Here is a 19,659-nt window from a genome sequence, read left to right on the forward strand (position 1 = left end):
TGTCTGTCAACGTCTATTCAGAGCAGATTAGAAGCTATCAAACTGCCAGCCGCCGCTGACTCATGAGCCCGTGAGTCTGTGTTTGTGTGTGAGAAGCTTGAGGAGCTTTGAGGTTAATCTTTTTGCCAAATCGTTGTGTTTAACCTTCGCTGTTATCACGCACGTCATTTTATTTGATTTTTGATTTTTTTTTGTGCTTCTCTAGTCACTATGCTACGGTTGATAACACACACTTACCTTATATGTGCATACTTGCACAAACACTCGTATACACTGAATCGATGCCAGTGCCGAGGTTAAACTGACAAGCAGCAATGATGGATTGCCCGCCTCTCTGTTAAGTTTAACCTTCTGGACTCTCAGTACGATACAGTTTCTTTCTGTTTCACCAGGTACAGTCAGCACCAGTTGCCAGGACAAAGTAACTTCTCTGCAAACCACTGATAGGTTCACATCTGTACATGTCGCAGGCTATGTACGATTGACATTGTCGTATCATTGTCTCATCATGCTCTAATGGCACATGTAAGACTTGACTGAGGGTGGTGGTGTTGAAGTTACAGGCGAGAAGGTGGCCAAGCCAGCGACCACAGTTCAAGACTGCATTCAACATTTCTGTATGAAATCACTGGATGTTTTTAAGGAGACCTCAGAGCCTCGTTTGTGTTGACCAAGGCAGGTATTTTAGGCAAAAACATGCTATTTTACTAACCCTCACCAAGCCAGGTTTGCCTAAACCTAACCAGACCGTAAGCACAGATTACTGAACCTAAAGAAATGTAAACTTCCAACATTAATTCTGCCGTACAGTTCTGGGTACAGTATATCCAAATGTTGAGTATTCTGACATTGTGATCATTAATGATGGTCTGTTGAATTGTTGTTGCTAGAACAGGGTAGTGTCCAATTTAGAAAGTGTGCTGGGGTCCCTATTTAAAAATATGTTTTTTTTTTTTTTTTTTTAAAGACCATCTTATATTACATCTCTGTGGGAACCCTGGTCAGTTTTTAACTCCGTCCAGTGACGGGGCCGGTTCTTCAGGTCCCTTGTGTCGGGACTCTGCTTGGTGTTTGTGCTGCAGTCTCTTAGAATATCTTGCAACATGGCCTCAAACTGAATTCTCTTGTGTCACTGGGACACTTATTTCTGTTTTAACCTGGTTTGCTGTTGTTTTTATCGACGTCTTTGTCCGTGCTCAGAGTCCTAAATAAAGGTTTGACTGAATGAATGCATTTCATTTCAATTAGATATGCACATCATTCTCATGACTAAGTCAAATTAGTCATGAGAAAATTTTAAAATTCAACATGCGACAAATGCTGAGAAACGTGTTGTGGTGGCTGTGACTCATCGTAACCCAAGAGAGCATCGTCATAAGAAATGTAGAAGAATAAATGTGAGGGTGCTTCAGATGTCGTAGATGTTGTAGTTAGGACATCCTTCACATTGATGTAGTCCTTTTAAATGCTGTTGAAACAACAGGTCCTTGACATCTCCTCTTACCTTTTCAGATTGATTCTGCAAAAATGACTTCTCTTCAACGTTGTCAAACTCAGACGAGCGCTCTATTAGAACTTATAATCAAGCGAATAGACGAGTGAGCGAAGGCCGTGTTTAATGAGATTGCAGTGGCTGTTAGGTTCTTGTTGTTTTCTGCACTGTGTGTGTGTCTTTTTGTTTGCGGCGCTGGTGCGAGGCAGATTCTCATTTGGACGATGGAGTGCTCTCTCACTTTTAGGTTTTGTTGTATCCGTTTTTGTTACTGTGAAGATAAAAAAAATCTCTCCCAGTATTGACCATGAACCTCTAGCAGAAGTCAAACAAGGCGTGTCTATTAGCAGTCGGGGAAGGTCTCACTGTTGCAGCCTGACCTTTTGATTTGTGATGAGGTGTAGTTCTCATGCACACGATGTTGTTTCGGCTGTCCGTCCTTCTGTATCTTGGCTGAGACTGTCAAGGACATCGCTCTTTACCTCGTCGTGCCGTTTTCCTTTAGTTGTCATCTTCATCTCAAAGTTTCTGCTCATACACAGCTCAACTGAAAAATCTATCAGGCCATTTCTGATGCTCCGAGAATAACCGGACATTTTGTAAACTCAAACAGATTTCTATAACATTTTGTTCTGTAAACATTCTGTGGTAATGAATGGATATTGAAGGGTTTAGGGGCAGCTGGAGTTTAAGTCTTGTTTACATCACAAGAACAATCTTGAGAATGTATCAGTGTTTCAGTGTAGCTCAGTGTAGACGAGCCATCACGTGGTTTTACCTCCGGGGAAAAGACACGAGATCTTTTTAAGGGAAAGTAAGTCAGATGGACTCCGGATCGCCCACTCATGCACAAACACGTAAACACACATGCAGCCGAACGTTACAAACGTTACAATGATTAAAATCTCGAAACAGTCTCTGTTATTTAATGGGTGTTTCCATTTCCAGCTAAAGGTCAAGGGAAAACTGAAGTCATGGCTTTATTTCTCTCGCGTGTCCAAGCCACAGCACGCTCTCTGTCCATGCTACACGGAGTGTGTGTGTGTGTGTGTGTGTGTGTGTGTGTGTGTGTGTCACATAACCCTAACAATAAGAGCCAGGAGAAGCAGAGGAAGGGTGCAATTCTTTTGTTTTTGTGATTTCTGTGTTCTGTGTCCCTCGTTTCGCTTCAGACACACAGACATGTGCAGGGGAAGGCTCTCAGACACACCCACTCCAGGAATACACACACACACACACACACACACACACACACACACACACACACACACACACACACACACACACACACACACACACACACACACACACACACACACACACACACACACAGTGCGGTCATAAACCCAGTCAAGCCTCCCCTCTGCGGAGCTGTAGCACAGTGTTCAGCTTTGATGCAGCTGGTAATAAGTCATCAGAGCTGTGAGAGCTGAAGGACCCAGGAAGGTTTATTATTCCTGTCTTCACACACAGGATCCTCGCTGATGGCTCAGGATTTACACCATCACACACATGTACCGCGTGCTCCCGCGGTGACGGTGCAGGGGGACGTGATCAGGTGTGTTCAGGGCTCAGTTCTCTTCAGTGTTTGCAGACAGATTTTAATATAATGTAGAAGTACAACAAAGAGCGGTCAGTCGAGAAGATAGTGGCGCATTTTAACAAAATAAGAGCCAGTAAAGGACACCAAAATGATTTGAAGTAGCACATGTGCAGGTGTTCTGAAAGAGGACAACACCATCCACTAAAAATATGACCAATAACAGCAGCAAATGTCAAAATCACAGCCGTCTCACTGTAGCTCAATCAGGAAAAGTATCGAAATGAATGCAGTTTAACATTTTATCAAGTGTGCAGTATTGAGCTGCAGCTCCAGACGTGCAGAGGGTTGAACTGCCAAGTACGGTTCATGGTTCTGTTGGATCACTGATGAGACCAAACCTCACACACTGATGGTCATTAATATTGTAGCCGAGGGTCATAATTGCACCTATACATGTGAAGACGATACATCATTAATATGAGGCTCTGTAGTCTGAACAAGATGGCAAACTTCTACTCCACTCACATGACATCTGCAGCCCTTCCATCATAAAAGTCATCAACACGGCAGTATACACTGTGTGATTATCAGTTATCATTTATTCAGTTTTTCCTGATTCACCACATGTTTGCATTTATTCTTTGACTTGTGATGGAAGTCATGTTGTTGTGCTTCAAACATCTATTTTCTAATTATTTTTTTGCCTCGTGGTTTTAAAAAAACTGCTGCCTTTGATAATACTTTCAGCTTATTTTCGATCTGCTTTCATTTATTGTCCTCGTCAGTCATCGTAGCACCTGTACAAGTGGGAGTGGTTTGGTTCTGTTTACTTTCCATATACCCACAATGCATCTCTAACTGGCAACGTCATGTTCAGAGATTCAGTCGTGTTACGCTGGTCGCTCTGAGCTGCAAGCCTGCAGCAGAGATGAGAAGCATCTTCAGAGGTCTGATAAATTCAGTTCCTTCTAACTTCACACCCACACGTTTTATATATCTTTTTCATTTTCAGACTTAAAGACAGGCTTTAGGCAAATTATCACATTATTCACAGCTCCATTCTGGAGCCACAAAAGACTTTGTCAGAACTTCCCCTTTAATTCTATATTATTAAGCAGAAGTTCGATGTGCAACATTTTTATTTTAAGAAGCACATTTTCAGTACCAGCTGGATATTATTTGAACCCAACCGGATCCACAATGTCTAAATGTCTGCGGTCTGAATGGAGAAAGTTATTCTGGTGTTGAAAACAATATTTAGCACAATCTGACATGTCAAGGTGCGTGTCACGCGGGAAATGAAAAAGCAAAGTAATCTGACATCCTCACCTGAACTACCGAACACTTCTGCTCCCCTAAACCACACATTTCTCCCCCTGAGCTCTTACCTACAACTCCACATTTCATTTTCGTTGCTTCTATTCTATTCATCAACACAATCAAATTAAAAATGTTTTCATGGCAAAGCATGTCTAAATGTTTGCCTGTCGTTCCTTTGGCTTGGTTTAATCCTTATCTGCTCTGCTAAGGTTTGAGTATGACTCACTTCCACAGCAATCAATACCAGGTTTCATAAAGCTTCAGCTCTATATCACACTGGATGTCCCCATGATACAGTAATCAAAAGCTAAATACAGCTAAAACTATGAGATGAAGGATGATAAACATAATACTGGCATGTCAATCAAATGTTCTACTCATTAATAGGCTGTAAGTGTGGGAGGGTGTCGACTGTTATACCCACTGTGAACTAATGAGAATATGCTGGAAGAAGCCTGCTGGATCTGAAGGTTTGCAGCTGTGTGTAAACATTAGATTGTCAGAGTAATAGATTACTGGCTCAGGTTCATAGTGTTTGGTATCTCACATACGTGTGTTTTTTTGTGAGTTAGCAGTGATTGTTTCCACTCTCAGCTCTCACTTCAGCGTCTCTGAGAGGATGTTAGCCTTCTGTTCAGGTGATTAAATGTCTGCCTATTTAGGATTGACTACCCTGTTCCTCTATTTAGGAGAAACGTAAAGTGTATCACTGCATATCATCTGTGTATAGTAATGCTGACATGATGGTTGGTCAGTCCGATAATTTCATCCAGTCTGTGGCATCTCGCTGTTACAGCGGTTGGATTGTCAAAGATTAGATTACAGCTCAAGAAACGTCTTCAACTAAAACTAATGACCTTACAGTCCTGACCTAGCATGATGATGATGATGATGATGATGATGATGATGATGATGATGATGATGATGATGATGATGATGACGATAAGCCATGTTTGTCATACATGGTGCATGTCTCACCTACCTGAGGAAGCCTGTCTCTCTCCAAATGGTCATTTAATCCACCAGTTGTAACACAGTAGGGGTGTGTGTGTGTGTGTGTGTGTGCAGTTAGTGCCAGGTTCATTGCCAGAGGTTTGCCTCTCGACTAATTAAGCAGGTAGGCGGTGCAGGCGAGGAAATGCCCGCACAGGATGAGCTGATGGCCATTAACGCGACTTCTGCCTCCAATTTAATCTTTCTGAGCCGGAGAGAGATGGAAGGACAGAGAGAGAGAGAGAGAGAGAGAGAGAAAGACAAGACTGAGAGGGAGAGATGGAGAGTGACCTAGAAATTAAGGTTTGGATGGCGAGAACAGATGGAAGTGGAGTGTGTGATCCGTAAATCTGAGGAAAGTGACGATGAGGGGAGGCGATAGGAGGAAAATGAGGAGTAAGAGAGACTGAAGACACACGATGAGGAAATAACAGCAGACATGAAAACAAAGGAAGCTGAAGCTGACATCCACACTTCCCTGCATGCATCAGTTGAGGCAGACAGTACGTTTTCATTTCCTCTCCGTTGTTTTCATACTGCTTTCCATTATTTCTTTTCATTTCCTTCCTATTTCTGCCTTTCATTTCCTGTTTTTCTTTTCCTTTCCTTCTTCCTTTTCCAGACACTCCTTCCTATTTTTTTGTCTACCACAAACATCTGGGACAGTATGGAGGGGTAATCAAGCCAATCTTATTTCATCCGCAAGTATTCATTAGTTTAATACACCCTCCCTGCATTCTTTCAGTAATTAATGAAGTCACTCATCATGAAAATGAGAAATGAATGTCCTCTTTTGGTGTCGAGGACGATGTCTGTGAACTGTCCCACAGCATCCATCACCCCTCACTGATGGAATTCTCATTTCAGGGTTTTGATTCACGTCCTGCAGAGAGAAGAAGAAAAAGAAGAAAGGTCTAAAAAATATAAAGAAGAGAGAAAAAAAAGACAAGAAGGTTTTTGCTCATTGCCTTTTCCCATCTCTGATATCAGGTGTCCTCTCGTGTGTGTGCTGCAGACACGGTCGCCTCCCGTCTCCTCTTGAAAAAGCTCAGAGCGTGTTGGTTCAGTGCAGCTTGATTGGTTTGCAGTAGCTCATTTCTCAGCCCCGGCTCTCGCAGGATGTTTGCAGTGTTCAGGGTTCTCTGAGTCCGTTTGCGCTCCTGATCACCACCAGCCGCTGCTTCTGCAGGCGGCTCAGGAAATTGAAGCCTTCACAAAGAGTGTGCTTTTGACTTTTTTTTTCTCTTAAACAATTGTCTGTCAGAATCACATCCTCTCCTGCAGACGAAGAGTCTCCTGCTGATGATATTTCCTCTTGGTTTTCTGAACCCGGGTTTGTCATTTGGTTAACATTCTTACGGAGTGGACACATGCACCAGCTTCTTCCAAAGGCTACTTTGATAATCCAAAGATAAACAGTGCAGTACTCTTTTTTTCAGACACACTCAGGTATAAAACATTCAGCAGAACTTCTCAGCTCAACCTCGGAACTTTTAGCAGCATCGGAGGTAATTTTCCCTGCTATTCTCAATATACAAATAACTTGAAGCAGGCTGTTAACACAAGAGGAGAGTGGGTGTCTTTTAAAGAACATGTCATTGAGGTTAGGAAGTAGGCGTCTCTCAGAGGTAGAGTCTGGTTGACTTCAGAAGAAAGTCAAGTCAAAACCAGAACCCCAGCACAAAGGTACAGGATGAGTGCGGAGGTTGAAAAAGCTTTGAAGGCGACCTTTGAGCCAACCAGGAAGTTATTTGTGTGGAAATTTGAAAAAAATGTTAAACACATTTGCTTGTTTTTCTGCTTCCTGACTTCATTGTTATGGATGTTGATGGACACACTTCTGAGTAGAACAGGCTGCTAAACTTGATGTTTACTCTCCTCTCAGCTCTGTTTTGGTCTCCACCAGCTCACCAGCGTTGTATCGAACATGTCTGTTCGCTCTTTGTGCAGGCGGCATCACTGTGTGTTCATCAGAGTATCAGAACCACAAAAACAACCAACAGAGCCTCACCTCACCTCAGGGTCTGTGGTGTCTGCTGAAAATATGCTTGAATGTGTCTCAGTAGAAGGAGAGCGAGGTTGAGATGGAGGTTTGTGTTCAGTTTGCTTCTGTTCGGCCATCCCTCCCCGTTGAGATCACACATTAAGCACGCTTAATTTCGAGGTACTAGGCTACACAATCAGAGTAAATCATGTAAATGATGTCGCTCCCACTGCTGGACAGTTACATTAGTCCAACATTATTAACTGCTACGACCGAGAGTACAAATGGCGGCAGTCCCAAGTCATGTGTTGTTAATTGGCATGAAGATATTCACAGGAACAGACGCGTTACCTTTCACAGCAAAATGAAACACCTGCTCGTGCAAAACATATTCAGCTGCAACAACATTTGAAGCGATGATCTCCTGAGGTGCAAAAAGGTAATTACAGGTTCCACATACGTGTCGCTGTACTGGGAAATTCCACAGTTTCAGATAAGTCAATAAGAGAAACACTTGTGAGGATCCAGATTTCTTGCAGTGTATTTTCAGGATAATAAATGATCTTGTGGGGAAAATTTCCCCCCTAAACTGATAAACAAGCATTGGATTACTTCTAAAAGCTGCAACATTTGCCCAGTAAACACATTCATTAGTTTTTATTCCAAACAGAACTCATGTTGCCTCTTTATTTTATCTGTATTTTCATGAAACAGTAAAAACAAAGTCAGGAGGCGACGCCACGCAGGCTGACAGCGGCCTGTGAAATACAGTATGACGAGTCACCGCTCGACCGCGGCCGCCGAGCACGAACACGAGACGGCACTAACGTGATAATAACGAGTCACGGGGAGCATCTGCCTCTCCGAAACTTTATTCGGACGGACGATACAGTTTTTAATTTCAGCCCTCAGCAGATCAGCGCCGCCCTTCATTAACCCGCCCCGACCTGCTCATTAATTCACATTCCTGCTCTAATTGGGTGGCGGTGCGTGTACCGGCTGCTGTATTATTGTGCCCGCCGCACAGAATAGAAAAGATATGATTAACAAACGTGACATCAGTAGGAGTGTCGGCCTCAGCAGGACGGCGGTGGGCCACATGTGGGGGGTGAAGACCGCTTTCTGTAAAGATGGAAATGTAATTAAATTAGGGAAGATGAGGTCGGAGCACTCGCTGCGTCACGAGGATGAAGAGCAATGACGTGCTGGTATAGAGGCTGAAGTGGCTCGAAGCCCTTTCACCTTGTTTGACTGAGGATCCAAATGTGGGTAATCTTCTCAACCCTGTTTTCAAGAGAGTGGCAGCCTCAGATGTCAAATCATAGACGATAAAATGCGTCTTTATATCACGACTTGTGAAAACAAACCACATTACAAAGATCAGAGGTCAAACAATATTTATTTCTTCTTTTTTGCTGCCAGTCCCACTTCAGAGTAGTCAAAGCTGTAATGCTCTGACAGTAACTGCTGCACTTACGATTTCCTGGTAGCAGCTCACAAATTACGTCGTCATGTCGACCACATTTTGCTCACCAGTGAAATATGACTTGGGAGAAAGACCTTCACACTAACTGATACTGTCCTGCAATCTGCAAAGGGACAGATTAGCAAAATGAGTGAACAACTTTGTTTTGTGACACTCTGATGTTGTAACTGCACTTTCAGCTGGTTGAAAAGTGGATGAGAGACTGAATATCAGCCAGTTTTTGAGTTGAAATTAATCTTTAATCTTTACCACGAACCATGATTATTTATTTTTACCTCACCTTGACTTGAGCAGTTGCAGTGAACCTGGGTGCCTCTGCTGTGCTGATCCGTCTTGGATGTTTCACTATTTGCAGGAGAAAATGTTACCTGTCATCACTTGTTGCACAAACATCGCCCCCACTTTCATGCAGAACATGAGGTTAAATACCTTGCACTGTCTTTAGAAGTAATTATCGTTGGTGAACGTGAGACAGAAACAAGAAAAACAGTTTGGTGATGTAAATGTAGGCAGAAAACTGCGAGTGGAAAGAAGTAGTAACATCACAACCTCCTGGAGGGAACGGTCACGGTCCGGTTGTTATTTTGGATGTGGCAGCTGCTGAAGTTCATCTTGTGTCAGAAAAATTCCTGTTTAGCAACCGAATGATGTCATCGTCTTTAGTTTCTGTGAGAAACTTTCCTCCTCGGCGCCGTCGCTCTCTCATTGTGTGGGAACACAGAGGAGATGAGCTGGCGTCTGTCTGCGAGTCACTCGGTATTTGTGCCTGACTCAAAGGTTAACTGAACAATTTGTTCTTAAGTGGTTCTGAATCAATTAGTGCAGCGCCCACACAGAGGCTATTTGCGTTAGGCTTACATTGGAGGTGTGTTCTGGTCGCCTTGAACGACTTAATTACAAGTTATTGTGTGGAGCCGCTGCTACAGAAGCTGCGGTTCTGTCAGGCTGCGCTCAAAGTCTTGAAGGTGCCTTGATATGAACATCTTCTGTGATCCGTTCTCCGACTGGACTCAGTTACAGGAAGTATTCTGCTTAAACAACGAGGGAAGCCTGTGACACATTAGGTGTAGTCACACACTTTTCACCCTCTAAGTCTCACATACAAAGCATTTTTCACAAGTTGCCATTAAGGAAAAGCTGCTGACTCGTCCACATTTTTAAACCTCCTTATGTTCCGTGGCTTCGCTCTGCTGAGCCGCTAATTCCTCCAACGTTGGTTTTATTCCCCCGAGCTAAAAGGGAGCCATTAAACACTCGATCCAGGTGTGTCAACGTGTCAATAACGTCTCCGTGCATCCACACGATGGAAAATGTTTTGGCAGCCGTCCGCTTTACATCTTCATTTTATTAATGTAGTCACAACGCTATATTACTGCTAATGCAAAACCTGTCACCTTGATTTGTTATTACATTTGTTAACAACTTTTGATTTATAGTTGAATATATGTACATATATAAATGTTCATAATGAGCAGAGGAAGAGCCAGACTTGTTTTAAATTACATTAAAAGTTTGGAATGTCATATTCATATGTGTGATACAATACTTAACACACAATATTAGATATTAGGTGTTCGGGTTTAGGTCTGTTGGTTTCACAGTAATTAACTCTAGATGTACATCCGGCCTGTCAGCGGTGCAGACGACTCATCACAAGCTTTAATTAGCATTTTTGCCCAACATGTCACTCAGGCCCATCAGGTTATCAGCCCTCGATGATAAACAAAAATTAAAAAGATGAAATACATCCTGTATTTCAACAAAGCTTTTACTGTCTACTGATGATGTGAGTTATTATTGTGCATTGTTACAGGGACACTAATAACACCTGAAGTCATATGGCAACGTTACAAAACATCTGTTGAAATACAGAGTAAACTAAACAGTAACACAATAATAACGTGCTCTTCATTTCAACAGCGGAGCCTCGACTTAACAATCAAACGACGTTGGAGGTTGTTGCGTCCCCAGCTGTCATTTCTGTCCCCACATATTTTTCACAATGCGACTGAAAATTATCTTTGGTACAATCTGACCCAAATAGAGCTCAGTAAAGAAACATTATCACACTGTGGTGCTTCCTCTGCAACGAACAGTCTGTTCAAACAAAGTGGATCTGGGGAATTAATGGTTGATTTGCTGGGAATGAAGAGCAAGAATATCAGGTTTGACGCAGTATTTTGTGATCACAGGTAACCATCTGATACAACTTACTTACTTATTATCTAATGACATAATAAGCTGTTGACTGTGAACATTATTGTTGAAACAACACTTTTTGTTTTGTCCAAAGAGCTTTCATTGGTTTTATGGCGTCTGCAGTTTTCATCTGATTCACACTGAGGCCGGTGTTTGTGAGATTCCACGATATCAAATGTCAAAATGAGTCCAAAACACAGTGATCCATCACCAAAGGAGATTGTGTCAGTCGTGACCTTTATTCTCGACTTTACACCATCATGTTAGCTGCTCACTAGATAAAACTTCCTGAATATTAGAGCCAGTGAAACAGCTAAAGGATAAGACCACCCAAAAGTTCTTCAGTAAAAACTGGATAGCAGCATAAACACTGTGCAGTCACTACAGGTGATGAATTGTTGTCTTACTTTTTTAATATTCCCGGCTGCAATGTTGCTAAACAGCAAAACTTAAAGCTGATTTACCTTAAAGACACAACTTCAAATCCACACAGCACAACTTTAAGTCAAACGAGGGCTCAGAGAGTTGAAACGACCTCCAGAGCTCCGTGAAGCTTTGTTTGTTTGAGGAGGATTTTCGAGGAATTCTGCTGATCCGGTCCCTCGGTTCATCCTGGTTTTACCTTTTCCCCTCCCTTCACGGGATTTGATGACTGCGGGAGATCTACTAGCTGATCCCACATCAGCACTCCCTAATTGGAGCAACTTGGGAAATAACAATACGGGCCTGGGAGGAGATGATCAGCTTAGAGGCCGACCCATCCTTCACATGCTGACCGTATCTTTCTACCTCCTCATTTCAGGTGATTAGAGCAATCCCCCGGACCCTGTCAGAACCTCCGAATCAGCACACTCATACACTGAGGTGAGTGTGTGTTTCACTTTTTTTAATCGGTGCATGAATGTAGCTTGGTTTGATATGTGTGTGTGTGTGTGTTTTTGTTCTTGTACTGCATGTCAGCTGGAGTGTAAGTGCACATGGATGGAAAAAAAAAGTAAAGTGTGCATTAAAAAGTGGTTTGTTTGGGACTACTTTCAGCTGCGGATTAATCCACATTTGGTGCTCTGGTTGAGTAGTTGTGACAGCAGGACTGTGTGTGCGTGGGTGTGTGTGTGTGTGTGTGATAGAGTCAAAAACAAACTACAGCGTGTGTCTTCATCGTGAGGAACAAGTCACCCAGTGCACCACGGCGGCTCACTGATGTGTTTTTAATTTAGTTTCGGGCAACAGTGGCGCTCTACAGCGCGGAGGAGGAAGATTTATGAGGCTTTGGATACACACAATACTTGTGAGAGGCATCAATTCATTGCTGATTTTGGCAGTGGTTTATGGGGTTTTGGTTGGTGATGATGCTCGTATATCCGGCATTATCCTTTAACACAAGTCGTCCCGAACACTTTGAGTCCACTTGGAAGTAAACAGAAAGTTTTCCTGAGACAATCCACAAAGCTGCTGTAGGTTTGCTTCACACGCGACCGTCTGCAGGATGTAATTCATTTATACTCTTATTAACAGTAATGGAATGTAACTACTGTACATGCACTTCACTCAAATGTTGAGGTGATTTAACTTTACTTGAATACATAGCCAACAGCACATTGTTAAAATAATTTCAGTTATCAAGAAAAAACACCCAAATCAGGAGCACACAGTTTAAAAATGCTGGTAAATAATGTGTAATTTACTTTTACTTGCATGTTTGAAACTTAGAAAATTACTTTTAACGCTCAAATAAATGTAATACCAGATACCAGCTTCAAGGTCGGATCACCAAACATGGTATTCAGTAAGGCTGACAGTTAATGAACCACAAGAAGCTGTAGACAACTGTAACTAAAGTTGAAAAGATTTAAAGAGATACTTTTTTAGTGTACAGCTTCCTCAAAAGACATCGTCTGAACGAGCCAGGTTTATAACATCCAGAATCTGCCTTGACTCGAGGTTTCTATGGGTCAAAGTTGCTATCGCTGTGAGATAAATGTAGAGGAGCAAAACAACATTTGACATCATCTTTTTTTTCCCCTGAAACCCTGCAACAGAAACAGAGTGCAACCTAAATCTGGATGTACTTAAGTAAATGTGTGCGTTACTTTCCACTGCAGGTGACTCGACTGTTTTAACTAAGTGAAGCAGAAACACAGGTGTCTCTCCTGAGCTCAGCCCGACTCAGCATCTGTCCTCGGGGTGTCGTGAGAGACAGTCGTCTTTCTGTTGGCTCTGCTTTACTGGTACAAATAAATACAAAGGCACAGAGCAGTCAGCTATACTCTGGCACGTAACATCATGTTGCCAGAGCGATTAAACTGATTTTCACAGGTGCTTCCTACTGCAAGAAAACAGAAAATGGCTTCATGAAATCAAATAGAGGCACAAAGAGAGGCTGCGTCTGGAACAATAACACGTGCTGTCATTGAGCTGGAGACGCGACGCCTCGTACATGCTGTACGTTTTGTGCCAACAGACTGCAAAAATCAAAAAGAACAACTTTAATAAGAATGAAAGGTTTGGTAGCAGGCCTGCCAGCTGCACAGTACACACACTCAACGTTGTGCAGCAGCATCTCAGTGTGTCGTGGCTTTGTGTCTGGTTTGCTTATCTTCACTCCTGCTGGAGGAGCAGGAGGCTGTTTGGATTATTTTCAGTGCGAGGGCAAAAGCGCAGGTCAGATTTGGGTCAGCTGAGCCCCCCGAGTTCATCTGAGGATTTGTCTGTGTCCTGAGGAGTGTGTGAGTGTGGAGTTCAGAGATCAGAATCTGTCGTCAGCATCATCCACAAAACACAGAAACCAAACAGATTATGCATCAGATGGCAGCCTGGCCAGTGCCTGTACGTGTGGAGCCACGATTCCTTACCTAAAACAACCAAAACAGGAAGCAACTGCTGCAAAACAAACGGTTGCTATTCTACGTTTCTGCTACATATATATGTTCATGTCATATCAGGTTTATGAGAAGTTGGTGGAGTTAAACCTGCTGAATTTCTCTCAGAATTCTGAATAGCAAAGTGATTTTTGTGTTCAAATGAGCTGTGCGACTGAATCATGGCTCTTCTATTTGATGTTTGATGATCATGACTGAGATATGAGATATCACCATGACGATGGTTTACAGGTACACCTGCGGTTCCTTTAAATAATCACAGCCATGTATAACAGCTGCTCTGAAGCTGCTGGAGTTTTTGAGCTAAAACATTTTCCTGACCCTAACCAAATGTAACCAGACCAATAGCAAAAATGTTGTTATGACGTGAAACGTTACCGAAAGTGGCAGCAAACTCGACACACTGCCAGCATTGATTCTAGTGATCGGGTTGTTGACACGTGGGTTTTCGTCCGGTCTCAGACGGTCAGTGTTGGATTATCCGAGTAGTTGAGTTAGATGAGAAATCAACAGCAGCAGTGGACCTGCTGGTGTTTCCTCATCCAACCAGTGGTTCAGTTACGGATGCTGCAGCTGCAGTCGACCTGGTTTCAGTTTTATTTGTGATCTCGTTTTCAGGACTTGATCAGAATACATTGTGACAGTCTGAGACTGCACCATTCATATGCAGATTGTCAGCCAGGTGTTTCCATTTGCATTGCTATGTAAATGATACTTTGGGCTTAATTTTTCTTTTTTTTGTTTTTAGCTTAATGCATTTGAGATGAGCTGCAGACATGCAGATGCTGAGACACAACAATGTGCTCACATTTCTTTAGTAGTTTACTTTCCCTAAAACTTGGAAACAGGATTCTCCCCCGGGACTTAATTTGACGAGTCACTGTTAGATTTGTTAGTCATCTGGCTTGTCTGCGTTTTTTTTATGTTTGTGCGTGAGTGTCGACACGCCCGGAAGCTGCCATGTTTCTGGCTTGTTTAAAGCGTTGCTCTTTGAGGACGTTGACTGAGCACGCCTGTGTTTTCCAGCGAGGACCCGCTTCATATTTCATCAGTTTCCACATTTTCTAAAAGCATTCTGAAAGTGAATATGTATGTTTTAAAAGTTTGAGATTAAACGCTTTGCTCAGAGGAGCCTTCAAAATAATTTCGAGAGAAATGGAAGACTATTACCTGTGTGATTGTCTGGCATTAGCATGCTGATGATTCTGAAGAAAGGTGCAGAGAAAACAGAGTGAAAATGCAAGAAATAATGACGAGAGAGGAAGTGTGTGAAAGGAAGGTGGAAGAGGAAAGCTGAGAAGGAATCTGGTGAAGAGAGAAGAGAAGCGGGGAGGGAAAACAACATACCTTAAAGACGAGACGCTGAATGACAGGCTGTGTGTTTGCCTGAGATCGCTGATTTCCAGACGTTGCGTGAGGGAAACCCACTCTGGTGCACGGATTGCACCACGATCCAGGAGCTGCCAAAATTCTTCTGCATGAGCTGCAGGTTCACGCATCAAACTGAAGCTTTTTATCTGCTCACTACTGGAGTAAACAGCTGCCTGAAAACCCCTTTGGACCCGTGTGTTTCCATCAGTGGAGCCAAATTAAGAGTTACATTTTAAAAAGTGGAGATTTAACCAGCAGTGGACTCACATCAGGAACATCTTCACATCCTGATTTCACAAAAATAATGCAGGCAGCCGACTTAACATCAGAATCAGAATGCCTCACATTTCTTGGCTGTGTTTCTTTTATTTCAGTTTCTCACAGAGCAGCAGGTGATGGGTCACACATTAAGTTGTTTATCTTGAACCATGTGACTGACATGTTTAGCCCAGAGGAAGAGTGTGTAACAGCCAGACCATGTCATTACAGCATCAGCTAATGGACACTGAACAAAATAGATTTTTCCCATAAGCTTACACGAACAAAGTGGCCATTCAGTCTATTATCAACCAAACAGGAAGTTACCCAGGTTTCTGTGTGCAGGCTCTGTGAGGCTGCACAGTTTGGAGGTAATTGGGGGTAATCTTACCCAGGAAGTACGACTTGTTTTGGCTTCCTGCGCTACCGAACAGCTGTCATACGTCTGATGTGGTGTCCAGGTCTCATCATTCTTCAGTGTTGCATATCAAACATGAACCTTCACTATGTTGTCTCCTCTCCGCTCCATAAAATGACAAAATGTTGACATAAAACCTAGAAAAATACAATATATTTATCTTGAAACAGATGCAGCCGATTCAGCTATTTAAAATGTAAAATGATTCTTTCATTCTTTCTCTTTCTGAATCTCTTTTCACTTTTTTGTCTGCCACTGCCAGACATTGAAATCTCCCGGAAAATGAAGGCCGACAGTCGACCGGCAGCATCTCTGTTCTAGACAAAGTGAATAAAGGGAATCACTGTCCGTCCTGTTTGTTGGTCATTGCTTGGAAAGAAAACAGAAAAGAGCACTCCGGCTGTCTTTGCGGTGCCAACAATGATACCATATGAAAACACGAGGTGGAGAGTTGTCTGGTTCAACTTTAAGAACTGTTGTTCTCAACAGAGCAAGAGGGAGAGGTGGCTTCAGAAACAATATGTGGGATTTTGTAGATAAGATGATTTTTTTGTGTGTCTTTTTACAAGTTGTGAGAATATTGTGACAGAACATTTATGTGAGATGCTGTGAATTGAAGGTGGTAGAGGCCCTGATGTGTCCAAAACTCAGATTCAAATCCTGCCTGAAGTTACACTTTTTTTCTTTTTTTTTTTTACTGCTGGACAACTCTGGCATTTTGTGAAATAATACAGTGGGTTAGAGAACAAACAGCAGGGAGCTATTACGGTTCAGCTGCATGAAATCCCAATTTAGTTTTTGACAGCATAATGCTGAGGAGAGATTGAACAGTGATTTTACTGCACGATAGAGCAGCAGAGATGAAAAGATGTGAGTGTGAGCAGAAAGGCTGACAAGCGAAGGGATGCAGAAGAGTGAGGAGAGGAGATAAGTGAAGAAGTAGAGAGGGAGAGAGGGAGGAAGGATGAATGGCGGCAGAGAGAAAAAAAAAAGAGATTAAAATGTGTAGAGGAGGAGAAGCAGAGGTGGGCAGGCGGAGGAGGATAAAGTGGAGAGGGGCCTATGACGGCCTGGCAGGTCTCCAAAGGCTCCCGGCGGCGATCCAGCTGCTTCTGAAGGCCACTTCGAAAAAAAAGCCTGTTAGCAGTGCCAACAATACAGGGAGGGAGGCAGAGGCGCCTGAGAACTGGAGAACAGGTGAGAGTGAAAGATGGTAAAGAGAGAGAGGGAAAATGAAATATGCAAAGACTGAGAGTACAGCGCAGGAAGAGACTGTGAGCCAGGACACGGCAGGACGCAGGGGACGGTGGTGCCCAGGAAGAAGACGACACAAGGGGACAAAGACAGAGACGGGAACCTCACAGCTGCCGCTCCGGTGACAAACACAGGAAATACTAAATACTTACTCACTAGAATGAATCGGACTGTTCTGCTAACCACAGATATGTTGAAACTCTCCGTGGCCTGGTTAGGTTTAGGCACTAAACATCTCGGTTAAGGTCACATTTTGTCTTTGAATACCTGTTTCTGTCACTACAAACACAGATGAAAAAACAACATTTTCAAGAGTGTAACGCTTACTGGCAACTGGCCAGTTAAATCAACCCACAGTTCATTCAGTTTACTTAGAGAAAAGCTGAGTTTTGGGTTTTTTGTGTAAATTTAATCAAAGAAAAAGTTTCCCTCATACCTCCATGTTTCATATAAAATAACTACATATAATAGAATTATGTAATAATTGCCCGAATCCCCTGCACCTGCATACAGTACAGCTGAATAAAGTTCATATTTTAGCGTTTAAAGTAATGAAGTATAACTTTGAACTTGAGGTTGCATAAAAGAATCCAGTATCCAGGGAGGCTGGTGTTCCACCAAATGAGCATTAACAAGGACTAGTATCTTAACCGCAGCACAGTAACACATCTGTTCTGGAGTTGTGACTTCACAGCTGGCGTATTCACAGGAGATTGAAATCAACAATTATCTCCCCAGGTAATAATGATTCCTGTGGGACTCGAGGCTCAGGGTTGAGAGCGTTCCAGTCTGGGCCTCTGATTTAAAAAGCGATTCCTACAGAAGATAAAAAAAAAAAAAAAAAAGGTCACAGCTGAGAACCAGAGCTCATCTGCTGGGAGAAATAACTTGGCAAATGTAACTTTATGAAAGCATAACTGAAATGCATCATACATCATCTTGTGTACTATGGGGGTGAAGTCAAGCCTACATGATGAAGCTGTGTAGGTGTCATATTAGATTACCGTCTGTGCATCAGACCTCTGTTCTAAGAGGACATGTTCAATCAAGGGGAGACCGATAACTACAGTATAGCCTAAAGGCATGAGAACAAACAGGAGCGGATCAAAAAACTGAACATTTAAAATAATCAATTCAACGAGCGTTTCAGACGGGACAGATTAATAAGATGGGTGGACACAACATGTGTCTGCTCCTCGGGGATGAAGACGGATGAGGATTCAATGACAGGATTCGTTTTGAAAAGTCTGAATCACTGCTTCATATGCAGCAACAGGGTCTCATCAGTGGTGTCACAGGGTCCCGGAGTCATGCAGGTGTAGTTTTGAATACACTCACTGGATTTGGGGTTCAGCGCTCACACCTAGAATCCCATTGTCGAAACATGACCTCTGTTTCCAGTTCTCTTTGATTTTGAACACCAGAGGTCATTCCTCTCTCCTCATCTCCACAAACTGCAGACACACAGAAGCCCGACACGTCTGTTCGGAGAATGCCAGCGCCTCTGTCCGTGGTGCTGAAAAGGTTGAAGTAATTTGTCAAATTTTTTAGTGCCGGGATGCCTTTTTGCATATCAAAAATACATCAAAACGCCAAACAAAGAATAAGTATTCTCTGAACTGAAGCGGCAGCAGCGGAGTCGTGCAAGTGCCTTCATCAAATGACCGTCCCTGAATCAGACCTCTGTCCTGAGAGCAAACGTTCTGTCAAGAAACATGAGAGGGAGGAGGAACAAAACATCTAAAAACTGAAAAAAGAACGTAGATCACATTTCCAATATAGTCTATAAAATATGGTTTATTTAAATATTCAGGAAAGATTTTAAAGTGAAAATGTCTCCAGGATGAAATGTTGGCAGTTAATGTTTCTGCAGACCAAGATGATGTTCACATTTATGTGTCAGATATATTGTACCAATATTGATATTTCCACAAACCCATCATATCATGGTCACATTACACAGTTATGACCCGGAGTTACAGGATGCTTTTCAATGTTTAACATGGACCCGTCAGGTCAGCAAACACACCTGCAGGGTCCACTCTGTCAGAACCGACCAGAGGAGAGCAGCTACTGTTTGTGTTCACAATGCAGCCCAGCTAATAATGGACTGTGAGGAGTCGTTGTGTCACGTTGTAATAGAAGACAGTCACACTAAAGATGTTGGCTTCAGACATCGTGAACAATCGTCTTTCACTGTGTGTTCGGTCCTGTTAATATTTCGCCCGTCGTTAAAACACAGGTATGATTCACAGGTTGCAAATACTTTGAATAGTCGTTGCTAAGAAAGCAGGCTGTAAGCACCGTTAAAAGCAGTGCTCAGAGCAGATGGATTTATGAGTTATCTGCTCCTTCAGGTGATGCACGCACGCTAAAAAAAGGATGTCATTTTTTACCAGGCATTTCAGAAACAAGGTAAATATGGCGAAAGTCAAATGAAAGCATAAAATGCCATAAAACAG

General features: G+C 42.7%; 1 protein-coding gene across 2 annotated transcripts in view; it reads left to right on the forward strand.

Annotated features, from left to right (window-relative positions):
• The window catches only part of sgcd (sarcoglycan, delta (dystrophin-associated glycoprotein)), a 281,116-nt gene that overhangs the window by 104,605 nt on the left and 156,852 nt on the right, over positions 1 to 19,659 (forward strand). For both annotated transcript variants that reach the window (XM_037120242.1, XM_037120240.1), the window contains exon 3: positions 11,820 to 11,881. The gene's annotated coding sequence lies outside the window, so the exon portion shown is untranslated. The remainder of the gene's footprint in view (positions 1 to 11,819; positions 11,882 to 19,659) is intronic.

Source organism: Acanthopagrus latus, chromosome 13 (assembly GCF_904848185.1).
Source record: "Acanthopagrus latus isolate v.2019 chromosome 13, fAcaLat1.1, whole genome shotgun sequence".
NCBI lineage: Eukaryota > Metazoa > Chordata > Actinopteri > Spariformes > Sparidae > Acanthopagrus > Acanthopagrus latus.